The sequence below is a fragment of the Ambystoma mexicanum genome, chromosome 7q (genome assembly GCF_040938575.1).
Source record: "Ambystoma mexicanum isolate Mex_15411 chromosome 7q, UKY_AmexF1_1, whole genome shotgun sequence".
Lineage (NCBI taxonomy): Eukaryota > Metazoa > Chordata > Amphibia > Caudata > Ambystomatidae > Ambystoma > Ambystoma mexicanum.
In genome coordinates, this window is record NC_090941.1 from 359,723,382 (window position 1) to 359,744,921 (window position 21,540).

The following is a 21,540-nucleotide window of genomic DNA, read 5'->3' on the forward strand; positions in this document are numbered from 1 at the left end:
TATACAATGTTGGCGTATTCTGTTTATGGTCTTTTAATTGCATTTTTGTTAATGTTGAAGTACAGATTAGTTATTAAATGTTGGCTTTAAGAATATTAAATAAGTGTTTGTAAGATTTGCTGGTAGTCTCTGTTTCTGGTACTAGTAATGGTACTATCATTACATTCGACCCATCCACATTTCTTTTGAATATATGCAGTGTAGTGACCTGCATTGGTTGTGGCTCCTGCGTGGTAGATTATACCTATTGTTATGAAGGTTTTTTTACCAAATGACACTTGACCGTGTGTGAATCCAGTCTTGCTTGTTTTTGGTACCATCTGCATTGTACCGTAGAAGCATTAGTATTACATAGTTACTATGTGTTTGTATTAGTAAGGTGGAGCGATTAACTGAATTGCAGATAGTACATAATCTGCCCCGGTTTGAATTTTGTACAAGTTGTTGAAATGGAATGGATTCACAATTAGGCATGGATACATACACAAAGTGCTCATTAGGGATTTGTTCCTATGTCAAATTGTTGCAGAGAGTGCATGTATGTTTCCACATGTATGAAATATGGAAGATTTCATTTATAGGTATGTTTTTGTTTTCCAGAACTTGTAGTAAGTACATTAGACATTGTTGTGGATCTTCTTGTGAGTTTATAGTGAACCTCACCATTCCAGCACAGTAGTCCAATTCTTGTCTTATTCAGTGAACACTATACGTGTTGTCAGGATTGTTTGTTGGGTTTCTATGAAGGACTAACATTTGCAAACACAATTGGTCTGTACTGTGTAAGTAAATGTTGTTAACAATTGGTGGCAATTGAAATAGAATATTCATTGCTACATTTGCATAGCAACTTACACCAGTTACATTTGAAAATTTGAACGGACCAGATAGTTCTGTGTCCAAGTCTTTTTTTCGGAGTTTGAGTTGCTTCTTTGAAGAAGTATCCGAGTTACTTTCAATAATAGGTTCTTCTTTGGTTGTGGTAATTGATGAAGTATTAGCTTCTTTTACTCTCTTTGAAGGATTTGCAGTCAGATCCTGTTGCATTTCTGTTTGAATTAGTTTTCTTTTACAACGTTTTCCTTTTTGTGGAACAGGATATGATTTCAGATGGGGGGTTTACAGTGAACGTAGACTATTGTATTCTAAAATGCAAGGAATATCAGCGTTTACTTTACTTGCATCAAAATTGATTAGAAATAGACCGTCAAGTGTACGTAAGCGTGATAGTGCTACGTAGCTCATGTCTTCTTTAAAGACTGTGTTCCCAATATCTATCAATGCTTTGTCTAGGGTAAGACATTGGGATTTATGAATGATGACTGCATATGCAAGAGTTAGAGAAAATTGTTCTCTACGTACATACATGTCTTTGAAGAGAAGGGATCAAGCTGTTGAGCGCCCTATCCTTTCTACTTCTATTGACAAACTGAATGTTGTTGTCACGTGGGTATGTTTGAAAGCCAACAACTGTACCCAGTGCTCCATTAACTAGTCCATGCTCCACGTCAAGGTTACATTTAAGCATTACTCTACAATTTAAGGATAATTTTAATATGTTTTCCAACCCAGCTTTGTTGGAGATAGAACTTTCTAATGTATTTAGTCTTGTTGTGGCTTGTTGAAACATGGGTAGTGTCATACCATGTACGTCCAGTTTGTCTGTGGAGCAAATTTCAATTATTGGTTGCATTTCTTTTTTTAACATTGTTTCATTGAATTTGGAACAGCTTGCAAGAGTTGCCATTAAGGCCATACAATTGACATTTTTGTGTGCTAATTGTTCCATAACATCAATAGCACATGCGTTATTGCCATAAAGTGAATGGATGTGCCGGGTTTTCAATATTGCTTGTGCTTTTTGAGATAGTTCACCAACTCTAATACTTTTTAAAATGTTGGCGTAAGTGAGGTCTGCAGATTGACACATGTTTTCTGTTAATTCTCTGTATTGGAAATGTTGCCAAAGGTTGACATTACCTATGCTGCCAACAGTTTTACGGCACAGTTTGTGTCCTAAGGTTTTAAAAATAGGTTCACCTTTCACTGGTGTCAACTGCAGAAGATCTCCGAAAACAATGTGTTTTCCTCCAAAGAGTTCTTCGTAGTTTGTTTTAAGTACTTCTTGCAATCTGAGGTGAATCAAAGCCAACATTAGGTTGGAGTCCATGCTCACTTCATCTATTAGTAGCATTTTCATTTGTTTTAATACTCTGCGTAGTTCCATTGCAGCTTCTCTAGAAAGTTTGTAATAGTGTAATTTGTTTTGGTGTTCTACTGGAAGGAGTAGTTATCAGTGTAAAGTGACACCGCCTATGTTGTAGGCAACTAAACCTGTGGGGGCATTTACAACTGCTGACAGTTTGTTGTTTGTCAATTGCTGAAGGAATTTGCTGATGATTCTGATTAAGAATGTTTTGCCTGAACCAACTTCACCACTGACGTACTGCAGTGTAGGTTTGTAATTTTGGCAGGTACATTCTTTATTTTCGTGTTGTACACCATGTGCAATTTATTTTGTTACTTCTTCAAAAATGGTGCGCTGGTCTTTGTTAAGTTTTGATTGTAGTACAATTAAGTCTTCTGTATCTTCTTCATAGTGACACATGGTGTTTTCTACTTCTGTCATAGCTAATTCTGCCTCATTTGCTATTAGTGGCTGTCCTAGTGGTTCTTGGATTCCTGCTACATAAGGTTGATTACTGTCGGAAGTGTCCTTATCTAGTTGGGCCTGGAGTTCTTATTCCTGTTGCTGTTCATTGTGCAACATTCTTTTGTAACGCGTAAAATTAACATTGGTGATAGTGCTTTCATTTACTTTGAAAGCTTCTTCATAGCAGTCATAGTTATCTAGTATCTCTTCTTCTTTTCTCCATGGTTTAAAAATTTGTAGCAGGGACATGTAATATAGTTCTTTCTGTTGAGGAGTTTTTAATGACAATTTGACATTATTAATTAAGCTTTGTTTGGTAAGTTTCACTAAGCGGCCTTCACAATCTATCACTCTATATCTACCTTTGTTTTCATCGGGTTTTACATTATTTTTGTATGCAAAGTTTTGGGCTATGTGGTATAGACACATATTTTCCAAAGTGGTACTCATGTTCGGGTAGTATGTGTCTAGTAAATTGTTTTTCAAAATGTCTTGGCTGTTGGGATCATTGTTGGCTATTGTTTCTATGTCCTCATATGATTTGAGAACTCTTTTTCTAGATTTAGCAGGACCAAGACCTAACCATACTATATTTTCAGATTTTCCATACAAACCGGTACCGTTTACTGCAGTGGAATTGTCTGCAATGTACTGCACAACTAGGTTTGCATTCAATAAGAGGGCAATGATTGCATTGTAATCATTGATATATTTTGATTCTTCTGTTCTTTTTATGTAATACATGTTCTTAGGTGATTTACCTTCAACACTATGTCGAACTGAAGACATGAAGTTTTTCACTGCACCTGTTTCTGTAGCTGGTCTAGGGAAACCAAAGCGGCATTTGGTATAGTATTTCCATTTGTTTTTGTATTTGCAACGATAATATTTGCCACATGTGTGTCTTTGAAATTCTACAATTGTCCATGAAGGTCACTATGTCTCGTTTGTGAAGGGAACTGCAAAACAGTGGCATCACTTTCCTGACTAAATTTAGGTGCACCTTTAATCTATAAAAGCATGCAGATAAGTGGTGCTCCTATGGCTTGGTATTCTTTGCTCCAAAAGAAGTGTTGCAGGGGAGGAACAGTTTTATTACAAATAAAGTGTACCATAGCAATGAAACGATGGTAGAAATATCTTGAAACATTAACAGGATCTAGAGATTAAAGTTCTCCAGGTGTTAGTATATCTATATTGGTTTTGTTGTTGTTTGATATGCGTAGGAAATCATGTAAATCTTCCCATGCATATTCTGCACAACTTAATGTAAAAAACCAAGTGGGTGGTCCAAGGTTTCTGATCATACAACGTACATCTCCTTGACGTCAGAACCAGTATTCTTTCATACCCTGCATGTTTGCAAACAGATTAGTTATGCTTAATTATTGAACGTCATCTTTTTCTTGCACTTTTTGTATTAATTGCGTAGCTGACATATTTTGAAAGTGGGTTCCAGATTTCAATATGTGTGCAACTCCGTAACATAGGGTTGCTAGTTCACTTTCAAAGAGTAGGTGGAATATGTATTTCACATTTTGTCTAAATCTGGGATCTTCAGAATACATTTGTAATGAGCGGTGTTCTGATGCTGTTATATTGTGGGTCTATCATTGTATCTTCCTCCTTTGCCAGTAGGAAATAGTAGTGGAAAAGCATGTGCTTCTATACTGTTTTCCCATATGCTCATTGGTGAACCTTTGGTTTGTCGCATTTGGTATGTTTCTAGTGCATCATCTATGCTGTCATTAGAATGCAATGGATGAATTGTATAATGGTCCAAAAGAGTGGATAATGCAGCAGGATCCAGACGTTCAAATTGACCAGTTTCTGATGACTCTTGAATTATTTCAGTTGTTTCCCTTAAGCTTTCTTCAATATTTGTTTCTTTGTAGTATTCATTATTGTCTTTCAGATATTGCAAGGCTTGTCTAACTTTATGTAAGTCCACAAGTTGTTGCCACATTTCTTTGTCTTTTGTTGGTACACCATTTACTAAGACAATTAAAGATTGCTCTATTGGACATTGCACTCCTAGAGTGCGCACATTGTCTGTCAGATCTAATGGTAAACTACTTTGCCACGAATGACTTTCACCAATTCAGAGGGAGGTAATTTTGCTGTTTTTGGTTGAAGGCGTATTATTGCTTGAAATGGGTGTACTGTTTGAATTATGATGCTCTCATACTAATTGAGTTGTTGCACGGGTTTTGGTAGTGGGAATAATTCCAAGTTATTTGTGATAGCACATGAAGGACTTTGGTTGTTGTCAAGATTTGTAGTGCAGTGACTGCAACATATTAAGGGTTCACTTATTTCGTATTTGTTTTCTGTTAAAAGGTAGAGAGCTAATTCAAACCATTTGGAGTCTTCATTGTCTTCTATTTTGTATGTTGCATCTATAGTTTTTGTGTTACTTTTGTAAAACGTTCTCCGGCAACACACACACACATGATTTGGTACTTCAGCGGATGTACTTTTAAATGTTTGTATTTCTTTTTTGTATGTGTGTAATAGAAAGTTGCCATGTGCACAATTGTTGCTAGTCTGTTCTAAAGAAATTGCATATTGTAAGTGGCTTTCACTTCCAAAATATTTTCTCTGGATACGGTTGATTTCTTCTTGTAGGTATTTGGGTGTACCATGTAGAAGAGTGTTATTTAAATTGGCTAGTTCTAAAGCAGGACTTTTAGCATAGTACAGTTTATACACTAGATTTCTTACATTTGAATGATCTGTTAATATTATTTTGATATCATGGAAGATGCTTTTGCAAATAGGTCCTGAAATGCAGGCTAATGAATGTCCTTGTAGTCCTGTGTATTTGCGCACTGGACAGTTATCCATATTTTGCAGCACTTTCACTTTGATTTTGTCATTACCTTTCACATACTGATTGTGGAACTGGTGTAAAGATTTGAAAGATTTGTTGAGAATGTTACACATTGACATGCACAGCCATTTGTATACTGGACGTTCAGGTTCAGTTGAATGGAGAGGTAATTCTGAGTTTTCTGGGCATACTTTTGTAAGCAGTGTTTCTTGTTCCATGATGGTATTATTGATTTTTTCATATCCTCGTCCACTGCTATGGATGGCAATTGTGTTTGTTTGGTTTTGTTTGTATGCTTCTTCATTAAAATATGGTTCTGTGGTTGTGGTGTGACATTCTGTTTAGTAAGAAGTTTCTTTTGTAGTTTAGTACTTAGTTGTGTTAGTGGTTTCATCCTGTTTGAAACTAAAATAAATAACCTCCTTTTGAGAAGGATTGCACTGTCTACGAGAGCTTCTAGGATTAATTTTCTACGGTAGGTTTTAAGGGTTGTCAATGATTTCACTCCTGTTCTTATTAGATTCTGAAGGACTCTGTGGCAGAACATTTTTGCTAATATACTTTTTTTAGTATGGTTTCTTGCTAGTATATGAGGATTTATAGGAGCACTGTTAGCAGTAGTGGTAGTGGAATTCTTGTTAAGCATTTTCCGTTTCGTTTCACATTTTGATAGAGGAGGCAATGTTTCTGTAGTTGAAGCTTCTTTTGTTTCGCTAAATGACTGCATTATCTGTTTTGTTTAAACATTTTGTACAAACTCTGGTAGAGATGGATGCTTATTTTGGACACTTTTATTTTCATTTGCTCTATTTCTGCATTGCTTTCTACGGACTTGCTTTTTGGTAGGCATTCTTTAGGGTCTGTTAAAAAAAAGAAGGTATGCGTTGGTCTGTTTTACAATGTATGTGTGCTGTTTGCATGCGTGTATGAGTTTGATGGGGAAGTTGTTTGTGGTGGTGTGTGAATGTGCATTGGGCAGTTACAATGAGTTGGGAATGCTATTTTTCTGTTTGTATGTTACCACACTCTAGTTCAGATGAGAGTTGAAAGTGAGCTAGTGGTGAGGAGTAGCATTAATAGTAAACATAATGGTATAAAATTAAAAAAGCTATTTGTTTTGCACTAACATTCTAAGGTTTGAGTATGTTATTTGTGTTCCAAAACAACAGGGATTTGTGTGCCATTCTGCCTGTTAATCTCTGTTTACTAAATGGGGATTTGTGGGCAGAATGGTTCAGAAATCGATGTATTTTCTTTTGCGGCACAAATTACATGAATGAACCACACAGTCTCTTTGAGGAACAGTAAGAATATAAAGGTAGTATTCTACTTACTTTTTTTGTGTGGAATGAGCAGGTTTCTTCGGATATGTTGTTTGTAGTTTAGATGCTGTTGATTTTCAGGAGAGTGGTCTTCATTGCCATTGTAAAAGGAAGAAGTTAGTAATTTTGTGTTTTTATAGCACTGAGGTTAATGTACAAGTTAACTTTTATGTTTTTGTTGTAGTATTCTCATTTGATATCTGAACATAGTGTATGCACACATTTTATTTGATTATGTGCAGCCTTTATATGTTATTTGCAGTATGTTAGTTCAACCTGCTTCACAAACGAGTACAATTTTAAGTTCATTAAATTCACTTGTTGTTTTGTAGCTGTGTTGTAGATAGCAGAGAGGTTTGGAAGTGATACTTCATTATAGTAGACGGGAAACATTTGAATAATTTAATGTTATAACTAGACATGCCAACGATGGGGAGCACCAGAGAGGGAGATTTCACCACAGCAATCGATGGCAGTGGGATTAGCATTAATTTAGGCGGGAGACACTAAAAAATGGTGACATTTTTTAATGAAAAATCGAGTTTCGCACATAAATCGGGAGGGTTGGCATGTATGTATAGGTTATAGGGGAGATAGTAAAAAGTAGTGCGATTTTTCAATGAAAAATCGGGAGTTTCGCACTTTAAGCGGGAGCGTTGGCATGTATGTATTGGCTATGCAGATTTAGTGGCATTACTTTGTTTATATAGATTCATAAGAGTTGTACATGTACTCTGAATAAAATATGCATAACTGTACTTTGTAATCATGCATGTGGATATGCATGGAGCTCTAAATAGAAATCTTCGAGACTTGCACAGTAGTTTTTGTAGTAGGTGCTTTCCAATTATATGAGACTTGTATTCAGAGTGATCAACAATACATTTGAAGTGTGGAATTCTGATGATGGAGTTAGATGTAGAGGTGTTGGATGTGATTGGTGGATGGTTGTGTGACTGCTTAGCTGTGTCCAATGAGGGAATAGATTTGCGAGTGAGGTGGAAAGGGTAGAAGGGCTGGCTAAGAGTTACATGCCGCATGGACACCGCGCCAGTCCAAGGGTTGGGCGTGCCACATACGGGGTTTTACAGCAAATCCAGCATGGAAAGTGGACTGTAGGGATCAGCCAATCAGATGTTGAAGTTGTTGATTTGTGTAGAAAGAGTGTGTGTGTACTGAAGATGGCAGAGGTGGAGACAGTCAGGGTGTTGGTGCTTGGAGATATGTTTGTCCATGGTTTACAGCACTGTTCTCAATGCAGTCATGTGGCAAACAATTTCGATGTTAGAGGAGTGGAGGTGGTTTGGAGTGCTGCGACTGACTGCAATGTAGAGGTAATTCTGCAAGTTTGCAGAGATATGCCTAGGATGAACAGTCCCCATGTGGTAGTTTTGCACTATGGTGCTTTCCATTTGGGCTACGTGAGTTCCCCTACTTTGTTGGGAGATTTGGAACGGTTGGTTCAAGCAGTAATCAACATCTTTCCAATTGCGAAAGTAATTTTTTCTGGATTACTTCCTAGAGCAGAATGGGACAACAGTTCTTTTTTTTGTCCTGATCAAAGCATCGCTAGGTGTGCAATCAATCGAGGCATGCATGCTTTCATGCTAAGAGCTGGTATGTTTTTCTGTATCCACGAGAACATTGTTTCAAGTAATGCGGCTTATTTCGAAGCAGATTGTGTTTCTTTATCTTTTTTGGGAAATGCCATGTTTTTTTGGAATGTAAGGGTTGCTTTGGAGCAGGTTATGTGAAGATTTTAGGAGTCAACTAAGAAAAAAAATCAAAAAATACAAAATAACAGGTGTCTGTCAGGCATCTGCGAAAAAAAACAGCTCTTTTCAGAGCCCACCTTAAAGGGGAAATGGGGAACAGTATTTAAATGTACATTTGTCACGCTCAGATCTTCTACATGTCCGCGGACATGACAGTATTCTGCAGACAGCGCGTATTACATACAGGGATTCTGGGGTGGAGAGGCATGCAAATGAGAATGAGCGGAGCTAGGGATTGGTCAGTAAAGTTTAGTGGGTTTGTTGTGTATGGAGAGATTTAGTGAGGACGTCTTTTTCCTGAGAGGAGAACAGACAGCTTTGGTTGTGTGTGCTCGAAAACAGATTATCTGGATTTTGGGAGACTCATGGATACATTGGTTGAAGATGCATGCAGAACGTTGTGGTATATCTGCAGATCTTGGATTCCCTCATGTGGAAGTGCACTGGCATGGAGTTTGTGGAATGAAGTGGCTGGACTTGGTACCTCTCTGTGGTACTTTACAGACAGAGTGTCATCCTGACATAATTATAATTCATTGTGGAGGGAACAGTTTAGGACATGTGTCTGGAATGTCTTTGCAATTTGCAATGAAGGAAGGACTTGAGAAGGTCATGGAGATGATTCCAAATTGCCAAGTAATTTTTTCACGCATTGCGCAAAGACAAATGTGGCTGCTTCGTTTTCAGTTGGTCCACAAATGGAGAAAGCGAGGCACAATGTCAATAAGGCTGTTTGTGCCTTTCTAAGAGATGTTGGCATGTCGTCTTTCCACAATGAAAAAATTATGTTTCGCAGCACATTCATTTTTCGCCGAGATGGAGTCCATCTTACATATGCCAGCAATCAGATTTTTCTTCGAAATGTACAAAATGCATTGCGACCTTTTTTGGAAGTATAGTCATCTGTTTTGTATTACATATTGACGAATCCAATTTTTTGAAACACACAAAACACCACCAAAAGGCTCTTTTCAGAGCCACCACAAACTCCCAGAGAAAAGTGCATTGGTTTTGCTAGGGTTGCACCCCAACATTTTATCTGTCCTAGGACTGTCCGCAGACAAAATGTGTGGGGGCCTGCAACGTTTACTTCATAGTTCTATTTTTAAACTGAGAAAGGCGGCTCTGAAAAGAGCTTTTTTAAAAACTTTTTGTTGTTTTATATATTTTTGTGGCTTTTTCTACACCCGACACACTAGGGGAGGAGGGGAAAGGAGGATAAGGAAGGGACACCAACCACAGGGATAAGAAAGGGCAGGTGGAGAGAGGAAGATGTAGGGTGGCCCTTATTTAGGTAGGTAGCATCTCTTCTGGTGCTCCCTAACCGTTAAAGTACTTTGAAGAGTCTCCCCCCTGCAGAGCACCAAATTGCACTGGTTACAGGTGACCTAGTTTGCACATGCTTTCGGTACATTACCATGAATGGTAAACAACTACCACACCCACGACTCCTGGCGAGTGCTGGTAGTAGGGAGTTCCTCAACCTCATTCTCCTCATCCTCTTCATCCTCGTTCTCTACATCCTCATGTGTATTCCCCTCTGCAGGCCCTTGGGGTGGTGGTGGTGGTGGGGGGTTTGGGGGTGGTGCTGAGGCTGATGTAGCAACAGCTGTCATAGATGCCAATAGGGTTGGTGAGGTAATCTCCGCTAGAGCACTAAAGGTAGCAAATCTCAATCTCCAATAGCCAGAAGTACAATGAAGATGAGCTCTGGGGTGTGGCCTTTCATAGGGGTGGAATTGTGCACCTCCTGACCATATCGATCACTCAAAAGTGATCAAAAAGTTCCAAAAAACATGTGGAAAGCTAGGGCGATTGTCTGGGACATGTGAAATGGTGATTTCTTACTGTAAAACAATTTGCATTGTCTGCATAAGTTCTTTTCAAATGTTGTGGAAGCAGACAAAGTATGCAAATTAGGACACACGCTCAGCGTGGGTGCGGTCACATGATGATGTTGTGAACACGCCAGCAAAGGGAATGGGTGTCCACATGACACCAAATGCACAGGAGTGGTCGTGCGCATGCGCGCGGGTGTAATATGGACAGTGTTCGGGTCCTGAAACTAATTTAAAGTACGACACAAGTGAGACAGACAGTTACGGACAGGCAGAATGTTCGCAGGATTTACGGGTATGGTGCGCATGTGCTTAGATGTTATGCAGACTCTACGGCCAGGTATAGTGTCCTTAGGACACCTCCATTTTGTTTGACTACGGACATTGCGGCCACCACGCCTGTTCTACGGACATTTCTATCTTGGTTGTGCGAACGGTATGGACAGGTATAGTGTCCTTAGGACACTCCCATTTTGTTATTTTACTGACATCCCGGACACCTGGTGTGTTCTAAGAACAGTTTCATCTTGGTTGCGAGCGCTACGGAGACGTATAGTGTCCTTAGGACACACCCATTTTGTTGATTTACGGACATCCCGGACAGCCGGTGTGTTCTAAGAACAGTTTCATCTTGGTTGCGAATGGTACGGATAGGTGTACTGTCTTTAAGGCATCCATATTTTGTTAATTATGGACAGGCCGGACAGGCATTCTGTCCGTGGCCATTTTAACTGTTTAAAAAAAAAATAATTAGACACAACCCATTTCATTAAAACTAACATAACATTTATTTTATTATACACATATATAGCAATTAAGAAAGAGAGGGGGAAGCAGAAACTGAAACAAATATAGGGGAATTAAGGGTTTGCAGCGGATTGTTGTGAGGGGATGAAGGGATTGAAATTTTGTCAAAACGTTTATGTTGTTTGTGAGGGTTTGGGGATACTTCACTGGGACATCGAGAGGCGGGACAGGTACAGGTAGTGCAGTGGTATCTAATTTTTCCTTCGACGTGCTCCACCACAAATTGCCTTAAACCATTGAAATTATCTTTCAGCATGTCCACTTCTCTGTTCTATGCGTTGCAAGGTGTCTTGCATTGTGCCTTTCGGTGGAATTCTTTGCATGGTCTGTTAAAAATAAATATATATATACGTTAAGTACACATAAAGTACTGACTATTAATTTTCTTATGCAGAGAGGTGTGTACCATTATTATCGCTATCTTCGGACATTTCGTTACGCGAAAAATTCTCCTCGAGCCACTTCAAAGTACTGCACATTTCTGTGTGAAAAACACAAATACATTAATTGTTCTGTACCTCATACAAAAAGTATACAACTATACAACTATATAAGAAAAATGAAGTTTACTTACTAGTTTCTGGTAATTTGTATTCGTATTCGTTGTGTTGTGTTTGTGTACTGTCGCTCCTAGCTCTGCAGTTTCTGTGAGGAAATTATGTTGGAGGCATATCTTTTTAGTTATGGTATAATCCATTTCATTACATATGGTATTACATATGGTATTTAAATGGATGGTTGATGTGTTAGACGTGTAGGTTCCAGTGCTTATTTGTTTTTACTTATAATCTGTTTATGTGCTGCTTTTTAAACTTGTGCAGTTTTTCTATGGTATGATAGAACAATTTCAGATACCCCCTGAGTGTTTTGGGTAGTGTTGATGTCGTCCGTGCCCGTCCACAGACATACGCACAGTCTGTGGCCTTCAAGAATCATTAGCGTGGGGGTTCAGTATGTTCTATGTTACATGTATATAAAGTAAGGGAATCCTAGTAAACATCTCCCAAATTCACACGATGAAAGTGTATATTCAGTAAAAAATCTTTGTTAAAGGGATGTTATGGTTAAGTTGCGCTACTAAAAACCTATGAAATTCAGTAACAAAAACTTTGTTAAAGGAAGGTTATGGTTCAGTTACGTTACTAAAAACCTGTGAAATTCAGTAAAAAAACTTTGTTAAAGGGACATTATCGTTCTAAGTAAAACCGAAAAAGAACCTTGAAATTTGCAAGTTATGGTCAGCTAAGCAACCATAACTCGCGCCACCACTGTGCACTGCTAAGAATAACACCCAGGACTTCAAAGATGACATCATAAATGTCATTGATGACATCACTGATGACATCACATGTACATTTAGTTTTCATGCAGAGCCTCCACAAGGGATTGTAATCATAATATTGGCAGAAAAGTATCAGAGATGATTGAAGAACTAAGATATACCACGTAGTTCATTAAGCAATGCATTGCTGAAAAAACCCATTGCATTTCAGTACATGAACAAACTCATGACAAAATGTAAGGATTGTCTGCAGCATGCACTACAGAGGTGCAATATTTGCAATCTTCCCATGTTGCATACTAAATTGATAAATGCCTCCATTACAGATTTTCACATACTGTGAAACATAAGTATCTACGTATGCTTCAGTTACTGCATAATTGCACTATTACTCACAAAAACATAAAGAGAGTGCAATGCATACAAATATAAGCATATACAGGGAACGTAAAGCAAGAACCAAAAACTGCAGTATTACCAAATGTTCATATCCAAACTAATTAACTTCAAGGACTGAAAAGATTCTTGTGTTTCAGGATTCCTTCTTCTGCTAATCATATGTATGATATGATGTAACCGTAACCTAAGGAAAGTATTGTAAGAATATATGAGATGGGTAAGGACTACAAATATAGCACTTTTAACTTATTAAACTGCTGACTGACAGTGAGGAAAGCCACGTGGCTTACATATGCCAGTAAACAAAAAAAGAAGGAGCTAGACATGTAATGTCACCTGTGCTGTCATCATAGTACTTTGTACTATGGTATAGTGACTTTTTAGTTCCTGCCTGTTACTTCCCTACATATATCAGTGAAGGAAAAAACAGTGAGCCAGACATGTGATGTCATCAATGATGTCATCAATGACATTTGTGATGTCATCTTTGATGTCCTGGGTGTTAGTCTTAGCAGTGCACAGTGGTGGCACGAGTTATGGTTGCTTAGCTGACCATAACTGGCGAATTTCAAGGGTTTTTTGGTTTTACTTGAAACCATAATGTTCCTTTAACAAAGTTTTTTACTGAATTTTACAGGTTTTTTAATAGCGCAACTGAACCATAATGTTCCTTTAACAAAGTTTTTTTACTGAATAAATATATAGATATATGGCGGCTTATAACTTCCCTCTCCCTGGACGAATCTTCACCAAACTTTGCAATAAAAGTAAATGGTCTACTCCAAATTTCTTTGCAAAGTTTGGCGACGTTTGGTCCATGGGGGGAAAAGTTATAGGGGTGGTCCCAAAATGTATTTTTTCCCATAGACTGAATGGGGAAAAACTTTGCTCACACCTACAGCCCAAACCACAGGACGGATTTTCACCAAATTTGCGGCAGGAGCAGTGGCTTGGTCCCGAAAGCTTTTATAAATTTGGTGAAAATCGGTCCAGTAGTTTTTTAAACAAATGTCCAAAAAGTAGGTCACAAAAAATTAGTGATATCTATGTCCGGTCCGCGGGCACACTTCCCTGTTCGCTCCACGGACAGTGTCCTGATTGGCTAATTGGCTTGCGTCATGTCTGCAGACATGCAACGTTTCCGCTGATTGGATGGTGAAGAGCGTGGAGTGCGTTGGATTTTTGGAAACACCCGCCATCTTGTGTCCACGGACATCCGCAGACAGCACAATGTCAAATGGTGGAGAAATACAATTTTGGCAAGTGTTTTGGCGTGTAAGACTATTTGGGGAGGGTGGGGAGTAAGAGATGGGTCAAATATTGTATCTATTTAGGTGGCAGGCACCCCTGTTGTGTTTGTTTTGTCCACGGACAGACACGCTGTCCTCGATGTCCGCAATCAACCCAAATGGGGGTGTACTAAGGACACTATTCCTGTCTGTACTGTTTGCAGGCAAGTTGAAACTGCTCTAGGTACACACACGTGTCCGGGATGTCCGTAATCAAATGAAAATGGAGGTGTCCTAAGGACACTATATCTGTCCATACTGTTCGCAGGCAAGTTGAAACTGTTCTAAGAACATACACACTGTCCGCGGACATAAAAAATGCCCATATGGCATAGTTAAAATGTTTGATTCTATGGGTGTGATCTATGGGAGATATGCTGCAGTGGTTGTGGCCAGGGCCTAGAGTCTTGGGTGCATGGCTGAAGGCCATAGGCCATGCACCCAAGACTCTAGCCCCTGGCCACAACCACCGCAGCGTATCACACCCATAACTCATACCCATAGAATCAAATATGGGTGTGATATATGTGTGTGATATGCTGCGGTGGTTGTGGCAAGGCCTAGAGTCTTGTGTGCATGTGGTGGTTGTGGTCAGAGCATAGAGTCTTGGGTGCATGTGGTGTTGTGGTCAGGGCCTAGAGTCTTGGGTGCACCCAAGACCAAAGTTCAAGACCAAAGTTATAAGTACCGAAGTTATAGTCTGTAATCAAATGAAAATGGAGGTGTCCTAAGGACACTATACTTGTCTGTACTGTTCGCAGGCAAGTTGAAACTGTTCTAAGAACACACACGGTGGCTGATTCATGGAATTAAGTGCGCTGAAAAACGCGCTTTGTGCGCCATTCTGCTCGCAAATCCCCATTTGTGAAACGGATTTGCGGAGAGAGTGGCGCACAAAGCACGTTTTTCGGCGCACATAATTCCATGAATCAACCCCACGGTGTCTGGTATGTCCGTAATGAAACGAAAATGGAGGTGTCCTAAGGACACTGTATTTGTCCGTGCTGTTCACATGCAAGTTGAAACTGTTATAAGAACACACACGGTGTCCAGGATGTACGTAATTAAACGAAAATGGAGGTGTCCTAAGGATACTATACCTGTCCGTACTTTGGCAGGCAATTTGAAACTGTTCTAAGAACACACACGGTGTTCGCGGACATTAAAATTTACCATATGACATAGTTAAAATGTTTGATTCTATGGGCCTATGGGGTGTGATATGCTGCGGTGAGTGCGGCCAGGGCCTAGAGACTTGGGTGCATGGAAAAAGGCCATAGGCCGTAGGCCAAGCCCCCAAGACTATAGGCCCTGGCCACAACCACTGCAGCATATTACACCCATAGATCACACACATACAATCAAACATGGTTGTGATCTATGGGTGTGATATTCTGCGGTGGTTGTGGCAAGGCCTAGAGTCTTGGGTGCATGTGGTGGTTGTGGTCAGGGCCTAGAGTCTTGAGTGCATGTGGTGTTTGTGGTCAGGGCATAGAGTCTTGGGTGCACCATAGACCAAAGTTCAAGACCAAAGTTATAAGTACCGAAGTTATAGTCTGTAATGAAACAAAAATGGAGGTGTCCTAAGGACACTATACCTGTCTGTACTGTTTGCAGGCAAGTTGAAACTGTTCTAAGAACGCACACGGTGTCTGGGATGTCCATATTCAAATGAAAATGGAGGTATCCTAAGGACACTATACCTGTCCGTACTGTTCGCAGGCAAGTTGAAACTATTCTAAGAACACACATGGTGTCCGTGGACATAAAAATTGCCCATATGACATAGTTAAAATGTTTGATCTATGGGTGTGATCTATGGGTGTGATATGCTGTGGTGGTTGTGGCCAGGGCCTAGAGTCTTGGGTGCATGTGGTGGTTGTGGTCAGGACAAAGAGTCTTGGGTGCAGGGCTGAAGGTCATGCACCCAACACCAAAGTTCAAGACCAAAGTTATAAGTACCGAAGTTATAAGCTAGCATGGGTGTGATATGTTGCGGTGGTTGTGGCCAGGACCTACCCAAGACCAAAGTTATAAGTACCAAAGTTATAAGCTACCATGGGTGTGATATGTTGCGGTGGTTGTGGCCAGGGCGTACCCAATACCGAAGTTATAAGTACATAAGTTATAAGCTACCATGGGTGTAATATGCTGCGGTGGTTGTGGCTAGGTCCTAGAGTCCTGGGTGCATGGGCCATGCACCCAAGACCGAAGTTATATGCACTGTTTGCTTAAATGATTGTGTTATGGAGCAGTATTTATGAGGAGCGGGAGCTGCTCTCCCTGGAGCCGTATTGGAGCCGTATTGGCGGCACCATCCACCCCATCGAGCCAGTGACTAGGAAGCTCTTTCCCCCAGCGGCAAAGGAGGTGAGGTGAGGCGAGGTGAGGGGTGGTGGTAGTTTAACACTGTGCACCCTGTCTGCCTGGATTGGGGTGCTGTAAACCATCTTCTAGAGGCATTTATAATTTAGTGACTAGAGACTCACCCCCCACCCTTTTTATCGCGTGCCGAGATTTGCTGTGTCTCTTCTCCACGGTACTCGCGCTCCATTGATCTGTCTCCAGCCCCCTCCATTCCCTTCCACTCCCTTTCTCAGTTCCTCTGGCTCCCGTAAGAGCATCACAGTGCCTACAGCTACAGCGCCGCAGCAGTAAGAGCAGCTCTACACTGAAGTATGCACTGTGCCGTCAGGAGTGGAAGGATAGGGAGTAGCCTAAAATCATTGGCTCTACTTGATTTTTCACCTTCCTTGCCTGGGAGACTGTGGGCAATGCCTTTGATCCCGGTGCATAAGGCATGTCTATTTTGATATAGCACTAAGCAATAAGCATACGACACAAGCATTCCATAGATTGCGAGCATCATTTTTGTCCCTGACGCTTGGCAGTTTGGCGCATCTGAACCAGAGTGTGAGCGATAAGCAGTCCAACTGCCTGAGTTGCCTACAGTGACAAAAGCAAACAGATCCCCACTACTGTCATTGTTAGGCCACACCTGGACCAGGATCTACACTAACTGCCTGCAAGACTTCCTTTCAACCAAGCGCCCTTCATTCTTGAAAGACCATCTTATAGAGGGGTGCAGCAAGTCATATAATGCTCACAGTTAAGAAGTGTTCTGTTATGAGGTACAATCTTCACAATCAGAATGGCAGGTCTTCCACATCAGGTACGAACAAATGTAAGGGAACTAAACCTGTACCGATGGAAAAAGGCGCTATCACTGACTTTTTTCCGATCCCGGGCACCTCAAACCCAATAATTTCACCGCCACCTGCGCAGAAGGAGACTAGCAGCCACAGTATGATTAACACCACAGTGGGCTTAGGGGAAAGCGCAATCGACAATAACTCATTGCTGGATCTCTGCTTATCTATGCAGATATCGATGACCCCTTTACCAGGAAGCAATGTTGGCAACCAGATCGATAGCTATCAACACCCGGCTATCGATACACAACGTGAAATGTACAATAGACTATCTGCTTCCCCTAACTTGGATGTGCATTTGGAGTCATCAGAACCAGACAGCAGCAGAGATCAAGGGGAAAGCTGTACGACCCAGGGGGATCTGCAAGCCTCGGTCGCGTCTTTACAATTTGCATTAAATATTCTGCTGAAGATGTGTGGGAAGATACTGGATGTTACCCTTACCTTGTCGGCAGGAAATACAGAGAACAATAGTAATCAGGAGCCTAAGCCGGAGGAATGTACGCCAATATCCCTGACTGCTTGGAATCAGCGGACCTTGACTCAAATATAACAAACAACTTGGACGTCTATTTTTCACGCAAACAGCGACGAATGGCCAGACACAAACCTGACACAGCAGAACCGGAAGATGAAATTGCCAGACCCACTGAAGGTAGTACGCCCAAAAAGGGACAGAGAAAAGCGAAACGGAAAGCGGCACGTGCCCGCAAACGCACTGCAGGAAAAGAGGGCAAGTTGACCAGTTGGCTCATCCTTGATAAGAATAATACCTCTTATCCAGTAGATGTGGGGGACCCGGAGCCATCACTTTGTTTAAGCGAGCAGGACGTGAACCCAGCTCTGAATATTACAAACGCTGAACCAGTCATCTCATTGCAACCAGATATCCAACCTGCACTGCCAACAATATTGCCATCTGAGGACAATGGTAACACTATACTGCCCCAAGGCGGAAGAACTTGTCTCATTAAAAATTTGTAGCAAACCAGCGACCATGACTGGATCACTAGATCAGCACTGATGAGCAGATTACACTCCATTCCACAGCTGAGAGTGCTGCGATCTGAGGACTTCGAATTTGTAGAACCACTAAAAGTAAAAAAGAATTCTAACATATCGGCAATACACTTTAAATTCTTAGCAATAGCTAACCTGATAAGTAGCTTTAAAACCAGTCTAAGGGAAGCAGACATGGAAGTAGACACTGATCCTAACATGATTGATCCGCTATGGCCGACGCAGATGTCGAGCACAAAAACTGAAGAAATTACTACACCACAGTTACCAAAAGGCAATTCTGTACAGAAGGCAGATGTACAGAATGTTCTTAAGTGGTTTGCTGAGTCTCTCCCTGCACTAACATTAAGACAATGAAATCAAAACCTAATATCATGGAACTGTCGGGCTTTAACCACTTATTATCTGCGCATGGCTCTATCACCCTGTTAGCAGGACATACCTGCATATGCCTCCAAGAGACGTGGCTTACCTCTCGGGCCCTGCTAAATTGTTATACCATCCATCAGGAATTAGCCAAAAAGGGGCAGAGGGGAATACCATATGGGGGATTACTCATTGGAATCTTACATCCACTAAAATCTACCCGTATTCACACTAACATGGATGAATTTGTGGTAGCGGTGGAACTAGAACTCCCCGGCAAAGATACAGTAGATAAAATACTGCTGATTGATCTATACAATCTTCCCGAATCTTCCCACAGAGACCTTATTCAGGAAGCCTGCCACGATCTGATGATTGATCGGATGACAGATGTAAGAAAAAATCTGGTAATAATGGCTGACGATTTTAACTGTCATTTAGTGGGAGATGTGAGCAGAAGTAACAATCCCTTGCTGAAGAGAATAGGCAACATGTGGCATGCAGGTGCAAATCCTGAGGGATTACTATGGTTCAACTTCTTCAACTCATGGAACTTTGAAATTCTAAATGGTAGAACCAGCAGTGACTACCTGGGACAACCCACATGGGGTAATACAAAATCCAGAAGTACATTGGGTTACATTCATGTAAGTCCCTCTATGGCCACTTCGGTCACCGATATGAAGATCAATGACAATGATTGGAGTGACCATGCCACACTTACATTCACATTCAATTACACGGCACAGCATTTTCGGACCAGACCTATTGGTGAATTGAGGACGAACCATGCTTCCTCAAACTTCCGTTGGTCCAACAAAAATATCAATAAAGCAGTAGAATCCACGATTGATAAGACAAGTATGGGTCGCGACAAGCTTCTTGCTATGACCAACAATGAGATTGAAGAATGGATCACATCATTCTCGTATAGTTACGCTACTGTCAAATCAAATATGTTGGCCCCAGAAGTTAAATTCGCTAATGCCTTTGACATTGAAATCAGAGACGCCAAAAGAATAGTAAGAGCAGAACTCAAGAAGCTGCGCAAAGCCTCCATTACATGGAACAGTTACTTGAATTTAAGTAAGAAGCAAAAAAACGCTTTTAGAGCATGGCTCAGGCAGAAACGCTACGCAGCCAAATTACTTAAATGACAAAAGACAGTTCAAACACTTTGCACAGGGAACTCTCGATCTATATGGGGACTGATGAGCAAGGCAAGGGGAGGCACCAGCAGCTCCCTATCTAATCCTATTGGCATAGTCCAGTAGGAGGAATTCCTGAGAAGCCGCAACTATATTGCCCCTGGTCAGTCCCAGGAGATGAGAATTTTGGGCCGACCTACTCCCCCTTTTAAGGTGACAGTCAAATCACTGATTGCCAGGATAAGAAAGCTCAAAACAGTGAGAGCTCCTCGTCCCAATGGCCTGGCAAATGTTATTCTAAAGAGCAATCCGGAATTTTGGGCAGAAGTCCTTGAGATATTATTTGAAAAGATCCTGAACGATGGGCGTATTCTGAATCCTGGCAGACAGCAACCCGGGTCCCGGTTTACAAGAAGGGAAACCGGTCAGACCCTTCTAACAATCGATTACTCTCCATGTTGGACTGCACAGGCAAACTATTTGCGGCGTACCTACTTCACGAACTACAAATATGGGCAGACAGAGAGAAGATCCTAGACCAATTCCAATGCGGCTTTAGGGGAGGATATTCTACAGTACACAACCTGGTTGTAATGGACATACTTTGAAATAAGGCCAGAACACCAGGCAATCCGCCCCTATATGCATTGTTCATTGATTTCAAGGCTGCCTTTGACCTAGTCCCTAGGGATCTACTGTGGTCTAAACTTGAGAACTTGGGTTGCCCCAAAGGAATACTATACTATCTCGGACTGTTACATCACAAAACTACAGTCTTCCTGAAGTTAGACTCTAAGGGGAACATGACTAATAAGATTGGACAAAATCGTGGAGTAAAACAAGGATGTGTTACGGCACCAATATTATACAATCTGTCTGTCCACAATATACCTAAAGTATTAGTATCAGAACACAACTGTCCCCATTAGATAGGTGCCACTCACTGTTTGGTCCTAGCATATGCTGATGACTTAGTCATCATAGACCACACAATTAGCGGTATCAGAAGGTCAGCAGAAGCATTATGGTCTTATACTCAAAGCAACATCCTTACAATCAATTTGAACAAAACCCAGATGGTGGTCTTTAGAAGCAAGAAGATACCACGAGTGAGTGTTAAAATACATGGGTCTGCAATTCAATAAACCCCCTATTACAGATATCTGGGCATTGAGATTGAGCCCAAGGGGCAATATACTATGTGTACACAGGCTAGAATCACGCGAGCGGCCCAAGTTACAGCCCTGATATATCGTTTTTCTACTTCTCATTGTGGGTACACCATCTGGGCGGCACGACAATTATATCTTCAGGTGCTAGCACCAATGATAACCTATGAACTAGAAGCCTTACAACTGATAGATATGGGGTGGCTGCAGATTCTTGAGGGAAAATACTGGAATACTGGAAGAAAATACTCTGACTTCCAGCATGCAAACCCATGTCAATCCTTAGACTAGAACTGGGTCTCATCTCGTGGAAATCTCAGGTACCTAGAAAAAGGTCTGAACTGTACTTAAAAATGACATTGTATACAGATAACCTCTTGCTGGCTGCTATGTATAGTGAAATCAATAATTCCTCCTCATTTCCACT